Below are 25,756 nucleotides of genomic sequence, written 5' to 3'. Positions count from 1 at the left end.
TCTGTTTCGTCCCTTCTTTTACGCTGCCCTTCGAATCCTTCCCTCATGTCTCATGTTCTCCACTTCTTTATCTTCTCCTGCTCTTTATTGCATCCTCCTCACCCGTGCTAGCATTATTGTGGGACATTTACACAACCCACACCACTAACCCAACTCCAATTTGACACTCAAATTATATTCGGGATCGATCTTGGAATGATTAAAGTGGTGGACGTCACTGTGAATCGTGCGAGCGATCTGTGGGTTACAGCTAGATCGTTGCAGCAGGTGCTCAACCCTCTCAGCAATCTTTCCCCTTCAGATATCTGATCTTTCCTCTCGTTTGCTCCTTCCCCAGGCTTTTACTTTCCCTTCCCTGCATACTCTTACTCAGCCCATCCTTGCATCTCCCCTACTTCATGCCTTCTCTCACTTTCTCTGCAGCCCGGCCCTCCACCCTCTCTGTTTCCCGCACCCCTCCTTCCTTTCCGGCCTCCCCCCATCTTACTCAGAGAAAGCACTTTCATTATCACTGGGGAGCTCTTTAAAAAACCCGCGCCTCGTGAGTGTGCGCTCAGCCAGAGTGCCAGCGCGTCTCCTGTCCAAGGTGAGAAGTGTCACTGCCCTTTCCCCGCTCCTCTCTGCTGCCTCCTCACACCTCAGAGCTCTTCCGTCCCTCCTTCAGTCTCTTCACCCTCCGGCGGAGCAGGGTTGGTGTCACATTCTGCTCGACTCACATCCACCTGTTCTGCTCTTGTGGAATCTCTCTCCCACTTACCTTTGTCTTGATTTTCCTTTCACTCTCGCCTCCCTCCTACATTTGCCTGTCCATCTTTTCGTTCCTGTCACCCTCTTTTCTCTGTACGTCAGTTTCTGGTCTTTCTCTCTTCTGCACTCCACCGTCCGTTCCCTTGGTCTTTTTCCAGTGCTTAATTTGAGCCGGTGGTTTCGGGTGGCGCACCGGCATTCTTTTTTTTTTGCCACCAGGCTTTATTTTTCATCAACAGACATTGACCCAGAATAAGAGGGGCAAAGGCAGAACAGGGGGAAAGAAGGAGGAAGAGAAAGACAGGCAAACGGTGGCAAAGCGAGAACGCAAGGATGAAAAAGAACCTGTAAGAGTGAGACGAAGGGGCAGGGCGAGTAAGGTGGTGGATGAACGAGGCTTGACCTGGAATCAGAACTAGGCTTGACCTGGAAGGAGAACCAGGCTCATCAGCATGGTATCCACCACCCCGGAATTCGGTAGCGCCAGCCGCAAGCATAAGAAAAAGTTTGGGCCGACACTTACATTTTTTCAAATTAGCCATAGGTCTATTTCTTCTTTTCATCCACTTTCCTACTTTGAGTGTCTTCCTGTAGTCAATTTCTATCACAGTCTCTTAGCTCTCTGGAGTGTGCACTCTCTTTTATTGCTCTGTACTTTTTGCTTCTCTTTTTCTTCTATTTTGCTCTCTCGCTCCTCTGATCTCCCGTTCTGATTTATACATCTTTGTCTCTTTCCTCTCTGCTTCACATCTCTTCTCCAAAATAGCTCTACTTTTTCGTCTTTTTCCCCATCCCTTGCACCTGTCTAACGTCGGACCCCTTCCTTCTCTCATTTTCTCCCTTCTCTGTTTCTCCCTGTGTGTGTTTCTCCTTGCCGGAATATCTATGCATACTTTTACTTTCCTTCCATGGCAAGAAATACTGCGATTAAAGAGTTACTAGCTTTATAAAGCCTTCTATTTATTCCCCCGTCACACTTTCCTCTCAGTTTAGCAAGGCGTCTTTTCATATACCGACTTACCTCATAACGTACATTCTTGTCGTTTCTGCTGTATTTTTTCATTCTCATATGGGTGCTTCTAAGTTTTTCCCTAACTGTTTTTCTGTGAAATGCAGTATTATTAACAACTTTTCAATTTCTCCATTGCGACGTTCATTGTCAAATACTTATGAACATTTCTGAGAGATGCAAAACATGTAGTATTCAACACGTTAACTTAAAACATTAACAAATCCCGACAAACCCACGATGTTTTAGCAGAATCATACAGCGAGGTGTTAATACATAAATGGTGTGTGTGTGTGTGTGCGTGTGCCAGCGCTAAATGTATTTAATGTGCATTACCTCCCGTCCCTCCCTCGTCTTCATTCCAGGTGACAGGTTAAGAAGGAAGGCGAGGGAGGTGGACTAGGAGTAATGCCATTATCAGTAAGTAATGGACGCAGTACTTAATTTGTAAGAGAGTGAGGGCAGGTGTCCAAAGCTCTGCTTCCGCAGCGCTATGAAGCCGAACACCAAGGTTGTGTGGTGCTGAATCCACCTCATGCATAGCTGTCAACTTGAAGAACAATCTCACCGTGTGAGGAGAGGTCGGGCCTTGAAGGGGCCAGGGCTTTGTGCCGGCAAGTACCTAAAGGCACTTTTGAACCCCACCCCGCCCATAGCCCCCTCCTCCAAAAAAAAAAAAATGGTCGCTGAGGCAGGTGCTGATGTCCTTGGGTGTTATCACCCCCAATAATGGACATCGACAGTTCAAAGCCTCGGAAAACTAGCTGGAAAACCACCATTTACAGTGGTTTTCAGCTTATTTTCCTGCCCCTGTGTGATGTTGGCTCCTCACCGGGTGACTGTGTGATGGAAATCGATACTGTGTGTCCCACGGTGGCACCGCGTGAGTTGGCAGGTATGCTCATGCCTCTTTAATCCACTATCAGATACTCCCTGCCCCTTTATCTCACACTTGCAACGTCCTGCTTTCTCCCTCTGTACCGGTTTCCCCGTCTTTCTCTTCCCCCTGCTCTCTCATTTGTGTGCTCTCCTCTCTCTTGCTCAGGTCTATAGCTGAAGTGGAGAAATAAGTAGCGATCCCCAAAAAAGAGTGCCGGTGAACTCCTCCTGCAACCACTGGCTCAAATTAAGCACTGGTAATATGCTATTTATTATGGAGGTTGTGTGTGGGGAGGGGCCATGGCTCACAGGAGGCTGTGCCTTGAGTGAGACATGATGCTCCTCCACTCTCTCAGCAATGCTAATAAAAAGCATATTACACTCTGCACATCTGCGTATATGGTTTCTGCCATGGGATTTTTTCTTGTGTTTTGTCTTAACAAATGCATTGAACTAAAAACGAAATGCAAGGGGTTAAATGTGAACAAGGTAAAATCACACTCAAGCGATATCTGACTTTTTGGAATGTTGTTTCCGAATATAAAGTAATTGTTACATGAAATCTGTGCAGCAATAAAAAAAGTTTTTAACTTTTTTAATTTTTGCTGTCATGTGGTAATGTGGTAATAAACTAGTACTTGACCGTTGCAGTGTAGTGATAAATATGTGAATGCAAGTTTATTATTACAATTGAATACATGTGTGTGTGTGTGTGTGTGTGTCTATATGTGTGATTAGATGCTGTTTTTACAATACAGATTCTGGTATTGGATAGGGGAAACTGATACCCCTACACCGATTGGAAACTTACACAAGAGGTTGTTTTACTGGATGCGGAAAGCTATATCAGATTGAATGATCAAATATGAGTTACGATCGCCTATATAGGGATATTATAGATTGATGTGGAATAAGTCATAAGGATAAGCCCTGATGAAGTTCAATGGAACTTGAACGAAACGTGTTGGCTGGATGTTTCAGTTTTTGGATTTCATAATTTTACCATTGGATTTGAATAAAGCAAGAATTTCTATGACGAACAGAATTGAAAATTTGTGGTTCTGGCTTTTTATGGGTGCACCATTCAATTTTCCCTTTCCATGGTTCCTTTCAATGTATGAAACTTTTTGTGGAAGTATGTCATTGATTTTGAGGGCCACTCACCAAATACTTTTAATTTTATATTATTTTGAAAGAAAATCCCAAAGCGGGAAATTTCACCACAGGGCGTGTAGGTCTATTTTAATATTTTTTTGTTTCTCGCCGTTGGGATTTTCCTGGTGGTAATGGGGGAATAAAAGACATTACATTGTCCACTTTAAATAGGGTGGGCAGTATACTACTTTCCATTAATGAAGCCAATGAGGGTTTCGTCGATGGAAATGTTATGGTCTGCCCATCGCTAAATAAGGCAGGTGCACTGAGAGGATGTATGACGTTACAACGCATACATTTACATCGCGGTACATTACATCGCGGTTTTTACAACGCAAGTCATTACAACGACTTGCGTTGGAGGGCGCTGGACTTAGGAGTAGTATAATTTACTATTCCAACTCCAGTCTACGTACAGTAGGGAAGGTGTTGGATAGTAAATTATACTATTCCTTGTCCTAGAGCGCCATCTAGCGCAAGTCGTTGTAACGACTTGCGTTGTAAAAACCGCGATGTAATGGCATCGCGTCGTAAAAGTTGCGTTGTAAAGGTTGTTTACCGCACTGAGAGTTTGGTGGGCAGGGTACTCCATTCCATTTGCAACAGAGTATCCTGCTTGCTAACCTATAAATCAGGCCCTCGATCTCTATGGCTCAAATTGCGAAAGGCCTGTAAATCCCATTGGGACTGGAAAACCTATAACTGGCACCATAGGGAATTATGAAGGCCATGGAGTTAAAGCAGACCTCTCATGTTTCCTCCTAAAATTCAATCTGCTTAAATCAGCCAAAAACTGGGGGAACAACAGTGGAGTATGAGGACCATTCAGGGGAATTGGACCCAAAATTACATACTTTCCAGATTATTCTGCATTACCAAGGGGGTTCTCAATGTTTATCCTGTAAACTCTGTTAATCACACACACACACGCTTTCACGCATACATGCATGCACACACACACACACAAATGTGATGGAGTCAGAATGTTGTGGGTGAAGAATTAACAACCATTCATCCGGGCACCATGTATAAGTGCATAAGTCACATAATGCAACCAAGAGATGCATCTTAAATAGAGATAAGAACATCACCTCTGTTAGTGATGTGCAATAGAGTTCTGATAGGACCAACTCACACACAAGAATAATAGGTATTTCTTTTTATTGGATTAGCCTCACATCTGCCTGAATCACGTAGGTTGGAGTTTCCTTGTTTTGGGAAAGTGGAGCCGACTGTACTTCTGCCGCTGGGACTCTGGAAACAAACATCTCCCTAAATCAATTTTGTGGACCATCACCTGCCATCAAGGGGAGACAGGCATGAGCAACAACAATGAGAGAGTCTCTCCACCACCTGAGCCCCAGAAGAGGGGAAGAGGAAGACCTAGGAAGCAACCCCAGGTGAGTACAAAAATCCTAAACCTAATATTGTTTCAATATGTGAGTGTACAGTGAGTGAGTGAGGGTTAGCAATAGGATTTCTATGCTGAAGAGGCCTAGAGACGTTTGTACACACCCACATGCTTGTGAGTTTGCAGATGTTCACAAGCATTGCCTATGTCCATTTTCATCCTTGAAACAGTCTTAGATTTTCTTGGGTCAATGGCAGGAGTAAGTCCGTTCGCAGAATGGAAATGCAAGGGATGGATCGCTAGGAAGCGGTTTCTTCTATGGGTGGGTGGAACTCATTGTGTTTCACTCTGCGGATTTCTGGATGCAGGCGTAATCAGTATATTGCACTGATTCCGCAGTGCAAAATAAGTGTGAACGGCACCATGTGGCACCCCAGAGGGCGCTGCTTCTCTACTGATGCTCAAGTCGATTTTCTAGACGAGCCATAGCTTTCTCAACGGTTGCAACTGCCATCATTGAGAAAATATCACTGGGTGCCATCGTAGCGCATGAAAAGCATGCTAGGGAACACCAATTCTCGCTTGTCAACTTAACGTTGGTAAGCCGCGTGCAAGATAAAGCTCTGCCATGCAGCAGTTGTGGAGGTTTGCCGGAACTCTGCATTAGAAGTGTAATGGGAAGTCGGCAAAACTCCACAAATTCTGCTGGCAGAGCATAATTTATCACCCACCCCTATTTTTTTTACAAATTAAGCACAGACTCATCAAAATATAGCTAATCCAGGGTTTCAATCATCCGCCTGTTCCCAAAATTAATTTGTTTAGATAGAACAGATGCTGTGTTCCATCCTGCCATTCATTCACCTTCTTGCTCCAGAAGAAGGTGAATTTCAATCAAAACACTGTGGGCCTCCGCACTCTGTAGGTATGGTAGGAGCTCTGTTCTGCAATTACCTATTGCAGATGTCCGGCCATGAATGACGCCCCCGCCAGTTCTGTGGGGCCTCCGCCATGACAGCGGAGGCCCTTCGAAAATCAGGCCCGTGTCTCAATGTGGCTAATTGTTGCAAAGGGCCTCAAAAATAAGAAGACATCAATAAATAAGCAAACTCACAAGTACAACAGCCTGCGCCTCTCTCCATACTATTTTGATGTATAGTAAATATGGGACCTAAATTATTTTTTCCAGATGTGCCTGGGTGGGTGAGTAAGAAACAGCTAACTAGCACTGTCTCATGGCTGACATAACAAATTTTAAAGCATGCTGCCACAGACTTCATAAATTACACTGTTGGTCCAAATTAGGGATAAGCCAAACTGTCCGTGACAGTGGATTGGCATAGTGTGTGTCAGTGCTCCACATATTGTAATTTTTAGATCTGTAATGTGTGACTATCAATTTAATGGTCAATTGACATGCCTGCCATGCGATCGAGGATCACAAGCAGCAAGTTCCACTGAGGCATATCATCATCAACATGCTGGGGATGGGGACACCACACCTCTCTGCATGCACGCAATCATAGACAAGTACTTTAGATTATTTTGTAGTCTCTTCTCTCCCAAGCATATTATCATACAACAGTGCAGAACAACAAGCAAAAAGTTCCTTCAAAGAATCCCGTCAAGCAGATAGAGGCAATCTATGGCCTTTAACAAAGATGCTATTATATATAATCCCATTGGAAATGTAACAACTCCCATCAGCCAGCATTCAAGGTAGTCTATCTCTCCTTTTAATTGTGTATCTCCCAAACTACATCGGACTCTTCAATTCCATATTGGCCTTTGAGCTGGGTATACTTTTTAAAATCAAGATTGATTGAGCGTTCCTGAGCATGCCTTTTGAAACATGTCAAGAGTGCCCAAGAGAACTGTTTGGACAAAGGTTAGACAAAGTGAATATCAAGAACCTCTCCTGATCTAGCAGAGCATCAAAAGAGAATGCAGGATTATTTAAGCATCTTTGGCCACTTTGGAGTGCATGCATTGTGTCTTACCACAAGAAATTGTGAAGAACTGGAAGACAGTAATGTTATGCCTTTACGCAGCTGCAAGAGAGTACTTTAATGCCTTGCATATTTCTTCTAGGTGCGGCCACCCTTTTTATCATTTGGCTTGACAGCACAGCTGTCACCAGACAATTATGTTAGCATTGAAGAATACAGGCCCCAGCTAGGCCCGCAGAATACAAGGGTTCGCTCTCCTGTAACGAAAACTAGAAGGAAGTTGGCACGGAAACTGCAAATACAAAGACAAAGTTTATTAACCCTTAAGGGTGGTCCTACAACCTATACAACACTCTTCAGTATTGCATAGAGTAGCACAAAGAACTTGCGTACACGGTCCCCTTTTATACACAACAGAGGGGCTCATAAGTGGGTGGATACAACATGAGGCAAGGTTCTTTACCTTTTATGGACATTTTCGATACAGAATCAATATGTGGGCGGAGGCAGCAATTTCCTGAGCCCGCGAAAACATGGTCAAGCAAGGACTAACTGATAACAGATGTGGTCAAGTCTGGGCATGCGCCAGACGGACAAAGGAGCTATTTATAGACTGTTACTAGGCAGATTACAAGAGCAACTAACAAGAAGGAAGGACTCTTCTCGTGCAAGGCACGTGAAGACATGACAATACAAAATGGAGTCCAGACATTAGTCAACATAAGACAAGAGACATGTTCTAAGGAAGGAGAATTCATGTCTTTAGTAAATGCTTAATCATATCGCCGTTTTAGTTTTCAACAGACGACCCTTTCAGCATTTACTGAAGACATTCGGCTTATTAGGATAATCATCATATATGTCAATTTTCATCATCTCTTCCACCTCTTTGTTCAAATGTTTCTGATAGGTGACATTGGCAATAGCCTTTTTACCAGGAATACAGAATGACACACATAGAGAACAGAGTAAAGGACCACACTGGACACAGATGCAACAGGAAAACAGAACTGCTACAATAATGCAGAGACCAGTTAAAACCTTCCATCCCCATGTAGTGATCAATGCCCAAAACCATCCAGAAAAGGTCCAAGTGCCATTTTCTGTATGAATCTCAGCTGCGATTTTATGCAATTTATTAATAGCGTTGTAAACTGATGGCGTATGGTCAGGAATGAACACACAACAACTACTTCCGATAATTTTACATGCTCCACCTCTATCAGCTAACATAACATCTAATACCATACGATTCTGTAATGCAACAATTCTAGTAATTTGTAATTCTTCCGTAAGATTCCCAAGAGCAGCAGCGGTCTGATTCGTCACAGCCTCTACAACTCTCGTTAACCTTCGAACCTTCCTACTATTTAGGGCAGCTCCAACAAAGAAAAACAATCCTAAGTTAAAATCAATATACTGCTGTAAGCTAGTATCAGTTTGATCAACATCATCAATGGATAGAGTACGTTTATACCTATTTACAGTCACATTATTCAACAACTTCAAATCTTTATGATAGGATGCGGGTGCTAAGAATACAGGAGGTAATAAAAACGCTACATAACATACTCCGGACCAGCCAGCTGGTAAGCGATAATAGCCCTTATTCCCACATACGAAGTAAGTGTTATGGAAGGCTAAGAAAGTACTATTATTTAATCCATCGATGTTCAGTACAATAATGCAGTCACTAACACCAACAGGAATATAACCCACACTTTGGACACACAGGTCCGCTTGAGCTTGTGCCACTTGAATCATGAATCGTTCCTTCCCTACAGTGTCTCTGGTATTGGTGAAAATGTAGGGGATCGATTCATTGTCTGTTCGATATTCTTCCCATTCCCATATTGTCCCATTCGCTTGTGGGTAGCCATCTTTATCTTGATGACATTCCCTATTAAGTCTGAAAAGTAATCGTCCCACTGTGGGTTTCCGTGTGGCGAAAAGCAAAGTATACCATGCTCTACAAGAGCCATTATGAGAGAAAGGAAGAGGTATGAACGGCGTTCCTCCTTTCTTCTGATGAGCTGGCATCATACCACATATCCAACAGTTCGTAGCATTCGTAGCAACATGGGTATGATGCAACATCTGGATGAAAGTGTTATTCAAATAAGACTGACGATGCTTCAATTCTTGATACGGAAGGGTATAAAAGTAATGCTCCTCAGGCACTGGAGTGGTCAAAACAAGCAACTCACGGGCAGGAGTCACATCCTCAACAAACCATGTGGTTATACCAACAATAGCTACAATGATAATAAAGCTTGTCGCACAAAGAATCTTCTTCTTTTCCATCTTGTAGTAAAAAGTCAATATCTTCCTGAAACTAAAAGGTTGTCAGAACTCTTCCCCTTAGGCAGCCGTTGATTTCTTCACCAGCGGGCCAAGACGGGTGTCACTACACTAATGCAGGGCTGATCCCCCCCCCCCCTTGCCTCATTGGCTCTCCGTTTCACTAACCTAAGGGCCGTTCTGACAACGTATCTGGGTACAGGGAAAAAAAAAATCACTTCCTCGGTCGAAGACGATATCTTCCTCCTCCAGGGATCGCTTGGTCCGGGAAGAGCTCCTCAGTGTCGTTCGGTTCCACAGCACGGCCTTTCTCCGCAGTCAGGATTTCTCGATGGTCGGTCAACACAGCAGGCTCCACCAATCCAGGCGGCACTTTACGACAGTGCAAGGAGTGGATCCAGTTCTTCCGATTGGAAACTCGCACAGCTGTCCTCGTTGCGAGCAAGACTTGCTCAGGACCAACCCATCTCGGCTCCAGACTGTTCGTCCTTTCGAACACCTTGATCATAACCTGATCGCCAGGTCGGAGGTTATGACCTTCACCTGTGGACCGATCAGGGAGCGCTTCTCGAACCTGTTGATGAATAGAAACCAAATTATCCGTTAACTGTGCCAGATAATCACTCATCATTACACAAGGTACATCATACACTAACTGCGGTTTTGGTGGACCCCAAATATTCATTGGGCGTCCGAACACAATCTCGTAAGGTGTGAGACCGGTCCGAGAATGTGGTATCGACCTAATTGACAATAATGCCAGCGGTAAAGCATCTGGCCAAGTCAAAGAAGTTGAAGCTTGGATCTTCGCGATCTTAAGCTTCAAAGTACCGTTATATTTCTCAACCAATCCCGCAGACTGTGGGTGAAACACTGCATGGAACTTCTGAGTAATGCCTAGGCCTTTCAGGACATACTTGATAACGTCTGCTATAAAATGAGGTCCGTTATCACTCCACAACAATCTGCAAACACCATATCGAGGGAAAAACTCCTTCAATAGCATCTTGGCTGTAGTCATTGCAGTATTGTCTTTCGTAGGGTATGCCTCAACCCATTTACTGAAGGCACAAACCACTACTAGAACATTCTTCAGATTGTTACAGCACTCAAGCTGAATGTAATCCATCTGCAAAACCTCAAAGGGGGCAGTAGGTGTTGCAAATCCTCCTGCTGGAGTTCGTGTACCCTTTCCTGGGTTGTACCTCAGGCAAATCATGCAGGTCTGCACTACCCTCTTTGCCGTACTAGCGATCTCCGGATGCTCCCAAACTCGTGTGAGTAATTTGACAATTGCGGAAGCTCCGACATGCGCTAGTCCATGTGCCATCTGAACCATAGGTTGTACGAAGGTTGTGGGTAACTTCCATTTATCCATCTGCTTACTTCTCCAACACCCTTCATCATCTAATTCTCCATCATTGGACCATTGCTCCCGTTCCTTATCGGAAGCGGTCCTCTGTATCTTCAACACTTCTCTCCTGGCATCGTGCCATCTTTCTGTCTGCGATTTCACAACATACATTGCAGTAGCACCAGGCTGCATCGCAGTCTCTCGCGCCACCCGGTCTGCTAAAGCATTCCCTTCTCCAACTTTATCAACCACCTCTTATGGGCACTACATTTAACTATAGCAATCTTCTTTGGATATGTTAGTGCAGTCAAAAGGTTGTGAACTAACTCTCCATACATTATCTGTGCTCCATGTGACGTTAGAAACCCTCTCTCCTTCCAGAGTAGGCCGAAATCGTGCGCTACTCCGAAGGCATAGCGGCTATCTGTATAAACATTCACACACAATCCTGCACTGAGCTCACATGCTCGTGTTAATGCTATCAGTTCCGCTGCTTGAGCTGATTTCTGCGGTATGCGTGCTGTCTCCACTATTGTTTGTAATGTGGTAATTGCATACGCTGCTGAAGTCGTACCATCTGGTAGCTTCAGGCATGATCCGTCCACCCATAGTTCTCCATCTACATCTGTAAAGGGCGTATCCTGGAGATCAATACGACCCTTTGTCTGTTCCTCAGTCACAAGAATACAGTCATGTGTTTTCCGTGCTTCAGACTGAGTTTCCGGGAACGGCAACAATGTGGCTGGATTTAACGTTGCACACCTCTTTAACGTAATATGAGGAGCCAGAAGCGTCAACTCATATCCCGTTAAACGAGCACTGGTCAAATGCTGCGTCTTTGTCTGATTAAGCAGGGCATCCACAGCATGGGGAACTAATTCCAACAGTTTGTGAGATAACACGATTCCCTCGCTTTGGCGTATTGACACAGCTGTCGCCGCAACCGAGCGAAAACACCCTGGTAATGCTCGGGCAACAGGATCAAGTACAGCCGAAAAATATGCACAAGGGCGCTGCTTGTCGCCGTGCATCTGCACTAAAACTGATAGTGTGGGAGGGTATGCTCAGACGTGAGTCCCTTGCTCATTGCACCATCAGGATTCAGGCAAGCCGGTCCGACGAAGGCTGTGTTGCCAGAAACCGGTCCCCGGAAGCTTGTTTCCTTCCCAGTATAAGAATTGGCTTGGTAGTTTGGTTTGCCCTGTTCCCATCATGCACTGGGACAGGTACAGACTAATTTGCATGTAGCCAGGTTCTGAGCTGGGATGGTGCAGTGAGCTAAAAAACGGTGATGGATTAAAACCATGATCTCTTGACTTGGTAAGAGTATTCTGCATCAATCAGAAACTCTGTCCATCACCACCCCCTTTTTCCCAAATCGATTTTATCCACACTCAGTGTGGGAGGGTATGCTCAGACGTGAGTCCCTTGCTCATTGCACCATCAGGATTCAGGCAAGCCGGGCCGATGAAGGCTGTGATGCCAGAAACCGGTCCCCGGAAGCTTGTTTCCTTCCCAGTAAAAGAATTGGCTTGGTAGTTTGGTTTGCCCTGTTCCCATCATGCACTGGGACAGGTACAGACTAATTTGCATGTAGCCAGGTTCTGAGCTGGGATGGTGCAGTGAGCTAAAAAACGGTGATGGATTAAAACCATGATCTCTTGACTTGGTAAGAGTATTCTGCATCAATCAGAAACTCTGTCCATCACCACCCCCTTTTTCCCAAATCGATTTTATCCACACTCAGTGTGGGAGGGTATGCTCAGACGTGAGTCCCTTGCTCATTGCACCATCAGGATTCAGGCAAGCCGGGCTGACGAAGGCTGTGATGCCAGAAACCGGTCCCCGGAAGCTTGTTTCTTTCCCAGTATAAGAATTGGCTTGGTAGTTTGGTTTGCGCTGTTCCCATCATGCACTGGGACAGGTACAGACTAATTTGCATGTAGCCAGGTTCTGAGCTGGGATGGTGCAGTGAGCTAAAAAACGGTGATGGATTAAAACCATGATCTCTTGACTTGGTAAGAGTATTCTGCATCAATCAGAAACTCTGTCCATCACCACCCCCTTTTTCCCAAATCGATTTTATCCACACTCAGTGTGGGAGGGTATGCTCAGACGTGAGTCCCTTGCTCATTGCACCATCAGGATTCAGGCAAGCCGGGCCGACGAAGGCTGTGATGCCAGAAACCGGTCCCCGGAAGCTTGTTTCCTTCCCAGTATAAGAATTGGCTTGTAGTTTGGTTTGCCCTGTTCCCATCATGCACTGGGACAGGTACAGACTAATTTGCATGTAGCCAGGTTCTGAGCTGGGGTGGTGCAGTGAGCTAAAAAACCGTGATGGATTAAAACCATGATCTCTTGACTTGGTAAGAGTATTCTGCATCAATCAGAAACTCTGTCCATCACCACCCCCTTTTTCCCAAATCGATTTTATCCACACTCAGTGTGGGAGGGTATGCTCAGACGTGAGTCCCTTGCTCATTGCACCATCAGGATTCAGGCAAGCCGGGCCGACGAAGGCTGTGATGCCAGAAACCGGTCCCCGGAAGCTTGTTTCCTTCCCAGTATAAGAATTGGCTTGGTAGTTTGGTTTGCCCTGTTCCCATCATGCACTGGGACAGGTACAGACTAATTTGCATGTAGCCAGGTTCTGAGCTGGGATGGTGCAGTGAGCCAAAAAACCGTGATGGATTAAAACCATGATCTCTTGACTTGGTAAGAGTATTCTGCATCAATCAGAAACTCTGTCCATCACCACCCCCTTTTTCCCAAATCGATTTTATCCACACTCAGTGTGGGAGGGTATGCTCAGACATGAGTCCCTTGCTCATTGCACCATCAGGATTCAGGCAAGCCGGGCCGACGAAGGCTGTGATGCCAGAAACCGGTCCCCGGAAGCTTGTTTCCTTCCCAGTATAAGAATTGGCTTGGTAGTTTGGTTTGCCCTGTTCCCATCATGCACTGGGACAGGTACAGACTAATTTGCATGTAGCCAGGTTCTGAGCTGGGATGGTGCAGTGAGCTAAAAAACGGTGATGGATTAAAACCATGATCTCTTGACTTGGTAAGAGTATTCTGCATCAATCAGAAACTCTGTCCATCACCACCCCCTTTTTCCCAAATCGATTTTATCCACACTCAGTGTGGGAGGGTATGCTCAGACGTGAGTCCCTTGCTCATTGCACCATCAGGATTCAGGCAAGCCGGGCCGACGAAGGCTGTGATGCCAGAAACCGGTCCCCGGAAGCTTGTTTCCTTCCCAGTATAAGAATTGGCTTGGTAGTTTGGTTTGCCCTGTTCCCATCATGCACTGGGACAGGTACAGACTAATTTGCATGTAGCCAGGTTCTGAGCTGGGATGGTGCAGTGAGCTAAAAAACGGTGATGGATTAAAACCATGATCTCTTGACTTGGTAAGAGTATTCTGCATCAATCAGAAACTCTGTCCATCACCACCCCCTTTTTCCCAAATCGATTTTATCCACACTCAGTGTGGGAGGGTATGCTCAGACATGAGTCCCTTGCTCATTGCACCATCAGGATTCAGGCAAGCCGGGCCGACGAAGGCTGTGATGCCAGAAACCGGTCCCCGGAAGCTTGTTTCCTTCCCAGTATAAGAATTGGCTTGGTAGTTTGGTTTGCCCTGTTCCCATCATGCACTGGGACAGGTACAGACTAATTTGCATGTAGCCAGGTTCTGAGCTGGGATGGTGCAGTGAGCTAAAAAACGGTGATGGATTAAAACCATGATCTCTTGACTTGGTAAGAGTATTCTGCATCAATCAGAAACTCTGTCCATCACCACCCCCTTTTTCCCAAATCGATTTTATCCACACTCAGTGTGGGAGGGTATGCTCAGACGTGAGTCCCTTGCTCATTGCACCATCAGGATTCAGGCAAGCCGGGCTGACGAAGGCTGTGATGCCAGAAACCGGTCCCCGGAAGCTTGTTTCCTTCCCAGTATAAGAATTGGCTTGGTAGTTTGGTTTGCCCTGTTCCCATCATGCACTGGGACAGGTACAGACTAATTTGCATGTAGCCAGGTTCTGAGCTGGGATGGTGCAGTGAGCTAAAAAACGGTGATGGATTAAAACCATGATCTCTTGACTTGGTAAGAATATTCTGCATCAATCAGAAACTCTGTCCATCACCACCCCCTTTTTCCCAAATCGATTTTATCCACACTCAGTGTGGAAGGGTATGCTCAGACGTGAGTCCCTTGCTCATTGCACCATCAGGATTCAGGCAAGCCGGGCCGACGAAGGCTGTGATGCCAGAAACCGGTCCCGGGAACCTTGTTTCCTTCCCAGTATAAGAATTGGCTTGGTAGTTTGGTTTGCCCTGTTCCCATCATGCACTGGGACAGGTACAGACTAATTTGCATGTAGCCAGGTTCTGAGCTGGGATGGTGCAGTGAGCTAAAAAACGGTGATGGATTAAAACCATGATCTCTTGACTTGGTAAGAGTATTCTGCATCAATCAGAAACTCTGTCCATCACCACCCCCTTTTTCCCAAATCGATTTTATCCACACTCAGTGTGGGAGGGTATGCTCAGACGTGAGTCCCTTGCTCATTGCACCATCAGGATTCAGGCAAGCCGGGCCGACGAAGGCTGTGATGCCAGAAACCGGTCCCCGGAAGCTTGTTTCCTTCCCAGTATAAGAATTGGCTTGGTAGTTTGGTTTTCCCTGTTCCCATCATGCACTGGGACAGGTACAGACTAATTTGCATGTAGCCAGGTTCTGAGCTGGGATGGTGCAGTGAGCTAAAAAACGGTGATGGATTAAAACCATGATCTCTTGACTTGGTAAGAGTATTCTGCATCAATCAGAAACTCTGTCCATCACCACCCCCTTTTTCCCAAATCGATTTTATCCACACTCAGTGTGGGAGGGTATGCTCAGACGTGAGTCCCTTGCTCATTGCACCATCAGGATTCAGGCAAGCCGGGCCGACGAAGGCTGTGATGCCAGAAACCGGTCCCCGGAAGCTTGTTTCCTTCCCAGTATAAGAATTGGCTTGGTAGTTTGGTTTGCCCTGTTCCCATCATGCACTGGGACAGGTACAGACTAATTTGCATGTAGCCAGGTTCTGAGCTGGGATGGTGCAGTGAGCTAAAAAACGGCGATGGATTAAAACCATGATCTCTTGACTTGGTAAGAGTATTCTGCATCAATCAGAAACTCTGTCCATCACCACCCCCTTTTTCCCAAATCGATTTTATCCACACTCAGTGTGGGAGGGTATGCTCAGACGTGAGTCCCTTGCTCATTGCACCATCAGGATTCAGGCAAGCCGGGCCGACGAAGGCTGTGATGCCAGAAACGGGTCCCCGGAAGCTTGTTTCCTTCCCAGTATAAGAATTGGCTTGGTAGTTTGGTTTGCCCTGTTCCCATCATGCACTGGGACAGGTACAGACTAATTTGCATGTAGCCAGGTTCTGAGCTGGGATGGTGCAGTGAGCTAAAAAACGGTGATGGATTAAAACCATGATCTCTTGACTTGGTAAGAGTATTCTGCATCAATCAGAAACTCTGTCCATCACCACCCCCTTTTTCCCAAATCGATTTTATCCACATTCAGTGTGGGAGGGTATGCTCATACGTGAGTCCCTTGCTCATTGCACCATCAGGATTCAGGCAAGCCGGGCCGACGAAGGCTGTGATGCCAGAAACCGGTCCCCGGAAGCTTGTTTCCTTCCCAGTATAAGAATTGTCTTGGTAGTTTGGTTTGCCCTGTTCCCATCATGCACTGGGACAGGTACAGACTAATTTGCATGTAGCCAGGTTCTGAGCTGGGATGGTGCAGTGAGCTAAAAAACGGTGATGGATTAAAACCATGATCTCTTGACTTGGTAAGAGTATTCTGCATCAATCAGAAACTCTGTCCATCACCACCCCCTTTTTCCCAAATCGATTTTATCCACACTCAGTGTGGGAGGGTATGCTCAGACGTGAGTCCCTTGCTCATTGCACCATCAGGATTCAGGCAAGCCGGGCCGACGAAGGCTGTGATGCCAGAAACCGGTCCCCGGAAGCTTGTTTCCTTCCCAGTATAAGAATTGGCTTGGTAGTTTGGTTTGCCCTGTTCCCATCATGCACTGGGACAGGTACAGACTAATTTGCATGTAGCCAGGTTCTGAGCTGGGATGGTGCAGTGAGCTAAAAAACGGTGATGGATTAAAACCATGATCTCTTGACTTGGTAAGAGTATTCTGCATCAATCAGAAACTCTGTCCATCACCACCCCCTTTTTCCCAAATCGATTTTATCCACACTCAGTGTGGGAGGGTATGCTCAGACGTGAGTCCCTTGCTCATTGCACCATCAGGATTCAGGCAAGCCGGGCCGACGAAGGCTGTGATGCCAGAAACCAGTCCCCGGAAGCTTGTTTCCTTCCCAGTATAAGAATTGGCTTGGTAGTTTGGTTTGCCCTGTTCCCATCATGCACTGGGACAGGTACAGACTAATTTGCATGTAGCCAGGTTCTGAGCTGGGATGGTGCAGTGAGCCAAAAAACCGTGATGGATTAAAACCAAGATCTCTTGACTTGGTAAGAGTATTCTGCATCAATCAGAAACTCTGTCCATCACCACCCCCTTTTTCCAAATCGATTTTATCCACACTCAGTGTGGGAGGGTATGCTCAGACGTGAGTCCCTTGCTCATTGCACCATCAGGATTCAGGCAAGCCGGGCCGACGAAGGCTGTGATGCCAGAAACCGGTCCCCGGAAGCTTGTTTCCTTCCCGTTATAAGAATTGGCTTGGTAGTTTGGTTTGCCCTGTTCCCATCATGCACTGGGACAGGTACAGACTAATTTGCATGTAGCCAGGTTCTGAGCTGGGATGGTGCAGTGAGCTAAAAAACGGTGATGGATTAAAACCATGATCTCTTGACTTGGTAAGAGTATTCTGCATCAATCAGAAACTCTGTCCATCACCACCCCCTTTTTCCCAAATCGATTTTATCCACACTCAGTGTGGGAGGGTATGCTCGGACATGAGTCCCTTGCTCATTGCACCATCAGGATTCAGGCAAGCCGGGCCGACGAAGGCTGTGATGCCAGAAACCGGTCCCCGGAAGCTTGTTTCCTTCCCAGTATAAGAATTGGCTTGGTAGTTTGGTTTGCCCTGTTCCCATCATGCACTGGGACAGGTACAGACTAATTTGCATGTAGCCAGGTTCTGAGCTGGGATGGTGCAGTGAGCTAAAAAACGGTGATGGATTAAAACCATGATCTCTTGACTTGGTAAGAGTATTCTGCATCAATCAGAAACTCTGTCCATCACCACCCCCTTTTTCCCAAATCGATTTTATCCACACTCAGTGTGGGAGGGTATGCTCAGACGTGAGTCCCTTGCTCATTGCACCATCAGGATTCAGGCAAGCCGGGCCGACGAAGGCTGTGATGCCAGAAACCGGTCCCCGGAAGCTTGTTTCCTTCCCAGTATAAGAATTGGCTTGGTAGTTTGGTTTGCCCTGTTCCCATCATGCACTGGGACAGGTACAGACTAATTTGCATGTAGCCAGGTTCTGAGCTGGGATGGTGCAGTGAGCTAAAAAACGGTGATGGATTAAAACCATGATCTCTTGACTTGGTAAGAGTATTCTGCATCAATCAGAAACTCTGTCCATCACCACCCCCTTTTTCCCAAATCGATTTTATCCACACTCAGTGTGGGAGGGTATGCTCAGACGTGAGTCCCTTGCTCATTGCACCATCAGGATTCAGGCAAGCCGGGCCGACGAAGGCTGTGATGCCAGAAACCGGTCCCCGGAACCTTGTTTTCTTCCCAGTATAAGAATTGGCTTGGTAGTTTGGTTTTCCCTGTTCCCATCATGCACTGGGACAGGTACAGACTAATTTGCATGTAGCCAGGTTCTGAGCTGGGATGGTGCAGTGAGCTAAAAAACGGTGATGGATTAAAACCATGATCTCTTGACTTGGTAAGAGTATTCTGCATCAATCAGAAACTCTGTCCATCACCACCCCCTTTTTCCCAAATCGATTTTATCCACACTCAGTGTGGGAGGGTATGCTCAGACGTGAGTCCCTTGCTCATTGCACCATCAGGATTCAGGCAAGCCGGGCCGACGAAGGCTGTGATGCCAGAAACCGGTCCCCGGAAGCTTGTTTCCTTCCCAGTATAAAAATTGGCTTGGTAGTTTGGTTTTCCCTGTTCCCATCATGCACTGGGACAGGTACAGACTAATTTGCATGTAGCCAGGTTCTGAGCTGGGATGGTGCAGTGAGCTAAAAAACGGTGATGGATTAAAACCATGATCTCTTGACTTGGTAAGAGTATTCTGCATCAATCAGAAACTCTGTCCATCACCACCCCCTTTTTCCCAAATCGATTTTATCCACACTCAGTGTGGGAGGGTATGCTCAGACGTGAGTCCCTTGCTCATTGCACCATCAGGATTCAGGCAAGCCGGGCCGACGAAGGCTGTGATGCCAGAAACCGGTCCCCGGAAGCTTGTTTCCTTCCCAGTATAAGAATTGGCTTGGTAGTTTGGTTTGCCCTGTTCCCATCATGCACTGGGACAGGTACAGACTAATTTGCATGTAGCCAGGTTCTGAGCTGGGATGGTGCAGTGAGCTAAAAAACGGTGATGGATTAAAACCATGATCTCTTGACTTGGTAAGAGTATTCTGCATCAATCAGAAACTCTGTCCATCACCACCCCCTTTTTCCCAAATCGATTTTATGCACACTCAGTGTGGGAGGGTATGCTCAGACGTGAGTCCCTTGCTCATTGCACCATCAGGATTCAGGCAAGCCGGGCCGACGAAGGCTGTGATGCCAGAAACCGGTCCCCGGAAGCTTGTTTCCTTCCCAGTATAAGAATTGGCTTGGTAGTTTGGTTTGCCCTGTTCCCATCATGCACTGGGACAGTTACAGACTAATTTGCATGTAGCCAGGTTCTGAGCTGGGATGGTGCAGTGAGCTAAAAAACGGTGATGGATTAAAACCATGATCTCTTGACTTGGTAAGAGTATTCTGCATCAATCAGAAACTCTGTCCATCACCACCCCCTTTTTCCCAAATCGATTTTATCCACACTCAGTGTGGGAGGGTATGCTCAGACGTGAGTCCCTTGCTCATTGCACCATCAGGATTCAGGCAAGCCGGGCCGACGAAGGCTGTGATGCCAGAAACCGGTCCCCGGAAGCTTGTTTCCTTCCAAGTATAAGAATTGGCTTGGTAGTTTGGTTTGCCCTGTTCCCATCATGCACTGGGACAGGTACAGACTAATTTGCATGTAGCCAGGTTCTGAGCTGGGATGGTGCAGTGAACTAAAAAACGGTGATGGATTAAAACCATGATCTCTTGACTTGGTAAGAGTATTCTGCATCAATCAGAAACTCTGTCCATCACCACCCCCTTTTTCCCAAATCTAAAACTGATAATGCACATCCATCTTTCTCATGCACATACAGTGAAAAGGGCTTCGTATAATCAGGGGTACCTAACACTGGTGCTGAACAAAGGGCTTGTCGTAGTTGCTGGAAAGCAATTTCACACTCATTTGACCAGGGAAGAGGAATCGGAGTGTCTTTTGTCAAGAGTGCTAACAATGGCTTAGCTATGTGTGAAAACCCCAATATCCATTGCCTACAGAAAGAAGCAAGACCCAAAAATGCACGCACATCCTTCTGTGTGGAAGGTACTGGCGTGTCCAAAATTGCTTGAATACGATCTGGTGTGAGTGCACGCCCCTCCTTAGACAAAAGGTGACCCAAGTAAGTCACCTTTGGTCTACAGAATTGCAATTTCTTCCTCGACACTTTGTGATTGTGATATGCCAAAAAGGAAAGCAAAGATAACGTAGTCTTCTCACACAGCTCAGGAGTGTCAGCCGCCAACAAGATGTCATCGACATATTGTATGAGGGTGACACCCTCAGGCAGAACAAAGGAATCCAATTGCCTTTTCAATGCTTGACTGTAAATACTAGGGCTCTCTGTATAACCCTGAGGGACTCTACAAAATCTATAAGACCTATTGTTCAGAGTAAAACCGAAAAGGTATCGACTATCAGGATGAATAGGAATCGAAAAGAAAGCATTTTTCAAATCAATAACTGAAAACGTGGTCGCCGTTGGCGGGACCAAAGTGAGTAACGTCGTGATATCAGAAACCACTGGATACTGAGGTATCACTATCTTATTCACTTCCCTTAAGTCAATGATAAAACGGTAAACCCTGGTATCGGTATCTTTTTTCAAAATGGGTAAAATAGGGCTGTTGCAAACATTGTAGGGAACTTCCTCCACTACTCCCACCTTAATCAAATCCTGCACAATCTGTATGAGTGCCTCCTCCCCCTCCTGGGAAATACGATACTGAGGGAGGCAAGGTAACACCGCACCCTCCTGGACACTAATGTGGACAGGCGGAATCACCATCCGTCCCACATCAGTATCCGAAGTGGCCCACAAAGAATGAGGGAGGGAAGCTAATGCAGTATCCTCCGTAACCACACACATCCGGTCTGTCAGGGGGTGATTATCGTTTAAGATCACACGTACTCCAGCAGGGGAGCAGCGGATCGTAGCTCTGAAATGCTTAAGCAGATCAAGACCCATAATGTTATCGGGCGTGTTCGGAGCTAGCAAAAACGGACAGGGTACAGAAAAACGATCAACATGAAATGTGAGGGGTCGGGAAAGAGGGCTTCGAGAGAGTGTACCATCAAACCCTACCGATGTAACCATTAAGCCAGATGGGGGAGCCCTCGGAACCAATTGTTTGGACAGTGCACTGCGAGTAGCTCCTGTATCAACTAGGAACCGATCAGTAGAACCCAAAACATTTGCTGAAACATAAGGACCCCTCTGATCAATCGGTACTTCAACTGATTCCAACCCCCATCCAACGCAATCCTATGCATGCTGCGAATCATGATACCCAGGGCGATCATTCCCAGACATTTGATACTGATTTTGCCAATCAAATACATTAGGTCTATCTCGTTGCTGCGCGTTAGGCTCAAAGCGAGCACGATCATTGGAATTCCCTCTGGAATTCGAAAAGCCCCCTCTACCTCTCGGTGGTCCCTGACCACGTCCCTGACGAGATGCATATAATACCGGACAATCTCTAGCCCAATGACCCGACTGTTTACAATACGCACATTGGTTTCTATTAACATCTGACCGACCGGAAGGGGGACCATAGAATCCTCCTCCACCTCTGTCGACACCCCGACTAGGCGGACCATACACTTGTGCTAACATCACCTTAGTTTTCAAATCTTTCGATTTCTTCTCCTCATGCCCCTTCGCTTCTTGTTCCTGACGCTCATAATACTGAGCCATAGTCAGGAGGGATGCTGGAGATGAGGTAGACCAAGAACTTTCACTCGCTTTTAAACAAGCTGCTATTCCCGGTAATAAATTCGCCACATATTTATCGACAAAAAGATGTCGACCCGTATCATCCGTAAGTGACTGACCACTGAAATCATGAAATGTATCCTCAAAACGTGTAAAGAAGTCTGAAACTGATTCATCAACCTTCTGTTTACACGAGGCTAACATATTCCAATCAATCTTTTTAGGGGGGATAATTGTTTTCAATTTAGTCAAAATAGCAGTGGGAAGATCTAAAATAAGCTGGGGTGGTTTTTGCGCGGGTTTTCTCTCCCTATCCACATCCTCAATTTCAGACCATTTGGCCTTAAAAGCGGCTTGATCATCCACCTTCCGCACAGATCGCCACATATCCGGTGGTAAAATAAGCCCAAAGAACAAATCTATATCTGCTAAAGTCATAGTACAAGAATTCAAAGCCCCTTCGACCTCTTCGTAAAAGGCCGCTGGATTCTTGCGGGGGTCAGGCAATGCATTCTTTAATGCCATAACATCAGCCCTGTGCCAGGGAGTATAAACCCAATCATATACAAAATATCCCCTAGCATCGGGGGAAGATATATCTGAACTATTTCCTGCTCCTTTAGGAGGAACATACAAAGGTGCCGCCTCTCGCATCGGTTTAGCATGCACTAGTTCACTCTTATCTGAATGGGAGGTAGATGATTGGTCGCCGCCGGTACGTGAATTCGATTGCTCCTTCTCCCCTGCCTTTAGGTGCGCTTTCTCTTTAAGTTCAAACGCCGCGTCCCGCAATGCAAACAGCCGTCGGACCGCATCGGGGACCTTAGAGGGAGAAAAAACACCGTTACGTAATGCTTTAGCATCTAAAACTACAGCATCAGGCTCGAAAACATCAGAATATTTCCGAAAGGCAGTAATCACTTCATCAGAAAAAGCTGCCGCAAAATACAGCTTCTCTCTATCCTGCCAACTTCCCAAAGATTCCAACAATTCAGCAAGGGGTAGCTTGCCTTTAAGCGCACGCAAAGAAATTTTCCGAAGCTCACCCATACGCTCAACTGATAACATGGACCGCGTGTCTACCTTATCCGATACCGATCCAGAATCCTATGATCTCGGGGCGGACGCGCCAACATAAGGGGGCGGAGAGCGATCTAATAAATAAAAATCATCTTCAAGATTAGTAAAGACAGGATAAAGTGGCTGGCGGACAGCATATTGACCCGAGACTTGCAACCTACGCTCTTTCTCTTGTCTCTCCGCCAGTTCTCTTTCTTCCCGACGCTTCGCTTCCTGAGCTCTCACATGATAATTTTTCCGTTGCTCTTTATCAAACAGCGCTTTCTCACGTTTCTCTCGCTCACGCACTTCCTTCACCCATAACCGTACACATTCAAACATGTCTTGCCGAGCACGCCGTTTACACATACACTGTTCCACATACTCAATCTTACGCATATCAAACGATCCATACAAAGGCCATCGTAACTCAGGATCCTTTTTGGTGTATTTCCTCCACACTGTGCTGTACATTATAGAGGAAAGACCATGCTTCACATACATATCCCTATTAGGAGTCCCCTCTGGGAGGGCTGGAGCAGATTCCTCGAGATTTAACCGGTTTCCAAAACAGCAGCACCACTTACGGAGTGCGCTAAAAGCAGGCATGCTCAAAAATAATGCAAAATATGCAGTATTATCAAAAATGGCACTTAAACTTTGCGCTGTTCAAATTTACACAACTCCGGAGAAATATCTCCACATTACCTGCCTATATGTGTTGCAACGCATATATTCTCACAGTAATCAATACAAAATATGACCGGTCATCACAAATCAAACTTAAATAGCCAACCCAGGCTTCAAAACTCGGAGCAAGTACCGTACAACGGTTCTTACCAATCAAGAGTGTCCAGATTCCAACTGCCAAGTTCCAAAATTCGCCCAAACGGCTGTCGCGGCAAACCGACAGAAGAGGTCTCAGTCGAGGACCGGCGCCACCCAGAAGGTCAGTTCGGAAGGGAAGGAAGAAACCTCGGGATGCCAGGACTAAAAACGCCGCTGGCAGTGATCACATCCCCGGCCAAATTCCTCACCTTCGTCACGACCAGTCCTTCGAGCATCCGAGTCGCCGATGAGCCCCACCTGACGGGCGCCAATTGAAGAATACAGGCCCCAGCTAGGCCCGCAGAATACAAGGGTTCACTCTCCTGTAACGAAAACTAGAAGGAAGTTGGCACGGAAACTGCAAATACAAAGACAAAGTTTATTAACCCTTAAGGGTGGTCCTACAACCTATACAACACTCTTCAGTATTGCATAGAGTAGCACAAAGAACTTGCGTACACGGTCCCCTTTTATACACAACAGAGGGGCTCATAAGTGGGTGGATACAACATGAGGCAAGGTTCTTTACCTTTTATGGACATTTTCGATACAGAATCAATATGTGGGCGGAGGCAGCAATTTTCTGAGCCCGCGAAAACATGGTCAAGCAAGGACTAACTGATAACAGATGTGGTCAGGTCTGGGCATGCGCCAGACGGACAAAGGAGCTATTTATAGACTGTTACTAGGCAGATTACAAGAGCAACTAACAAGAAGGAAGGACTCTTCTCGTGCAAGGCACGTGAAGACATGACAATACAAAATGGAGTCCAGACATTAGTCAACATAAGACAAGAGACATGTTCTAAGGAAGGAGAATTCATGTCTTTAGTAAATGCTTAATCATATCGCCGTTTTAGTTTTCAACAGCATCACTAAAGAGGGTCTTTGGCTCCGCCCACACGTTGGAAGTACATGCTTCGATTGGGCAGGCAGAAGTTGTGCGCTTCCACGAAAAAAGTTCCTTGCCCTCCACACAGCTGTGATCATTTTATTTATCCAGCTGCTTGAGCTTGAACTTTGAGGGGCACACATGTGACATTGTAATGCTATTAACAGGTCTTCCATAACTAGACAATTTATGGTGTTTTTCTCTGGTAGCAGAGCATATGAAAGGAGGGCAGTCTTTAACCTACGTGGATTTTTAAGTCTGGCTTGACAGCTCAAATAGCACCTGCCCTATTAACCTACACCAATATTATTCTACAGTTCTTTGCTTCCACAAAATACATATCCATCCCCATGCTAATTACTTGTAGAAGAAAATTGATAGTTTCTGCTCATAATCTACTGTCCCAGAACATTACTTAAATAGCTGGAAGATGTTTTTGTGAGCAGCTATGCTGATCGAACTGCAAAACTGCTAAAGCAAATGTTAAACTGAAGTCACTGAAAATATTGCGACATACAGATAATAAAGTAAACTTTGTTTTATTTTTCTATTTCTTTTGTTTGAAAGCTAGCTGTAATTTTATTAGTCTGGAAAACATTTATTTTCTCCAATAAAAGGCAGTCATTCTTATTTTTTAATACATTAAAAACCCACGGTGCCTATCCTATTGCACTTTGAAACTGTATATTGCAGATCTAATGATTTAAACCAAAATTATATATAGAGAACACCCACTGTCCCAAGAGACACGTTCAACTTACTGCAAAAGTTAAGGAGTCGAAGATTTTAGCATAAACTACATGTTTTCTAGGTTTAAATGTGAAAACAACATCACTTGGGTGTGACCTTTACAGAAGTTAGCGTAGAAACTGGTTTTATCTGATAC

General features: G+C 45.8%; 1 long non-coding RNA gene across 1 annotated transcript in view; it reads left to right on the top strand.

The window, feature by feature from the left end:
• The first annotated feature begins 501 nt into the window (after window positions 1-501).
• Window positions 502-25,756, top strand: part of LOC146797937 (uncharacterized) — a 94,595-nt gene continuing 69,340 nt past the window's right edge. Inside the window, exons 1-2 of the long non-coding RNA XR_014968563.1 lie at window positions 502-586; window positions 4,963-5,190. This is a non-coding gene — a long non-coding RNA (uncharacterized LOC146797937). The remainder of the gene's footprint in view (window positions 587-4,962; window positions 5,191-25,756) is intronic.

The sequence above is a fragment of the Triturus cristatus genome, chromosome 9 (genome assembly GCF_964204655.1).
Source record: "Triturus cristatus chromosome 9, aTriCri1.1, whole genome shotgun sequence".
Lineage (NCBI taxonomy): Eukaryota > Metazoa > Chordata > Amphibia > Caudata > Salamandridae > Triturus > Triturus cristatus.
This window is presented reverse-complemented; position numbering and strand designations above follow the sequence as displayed.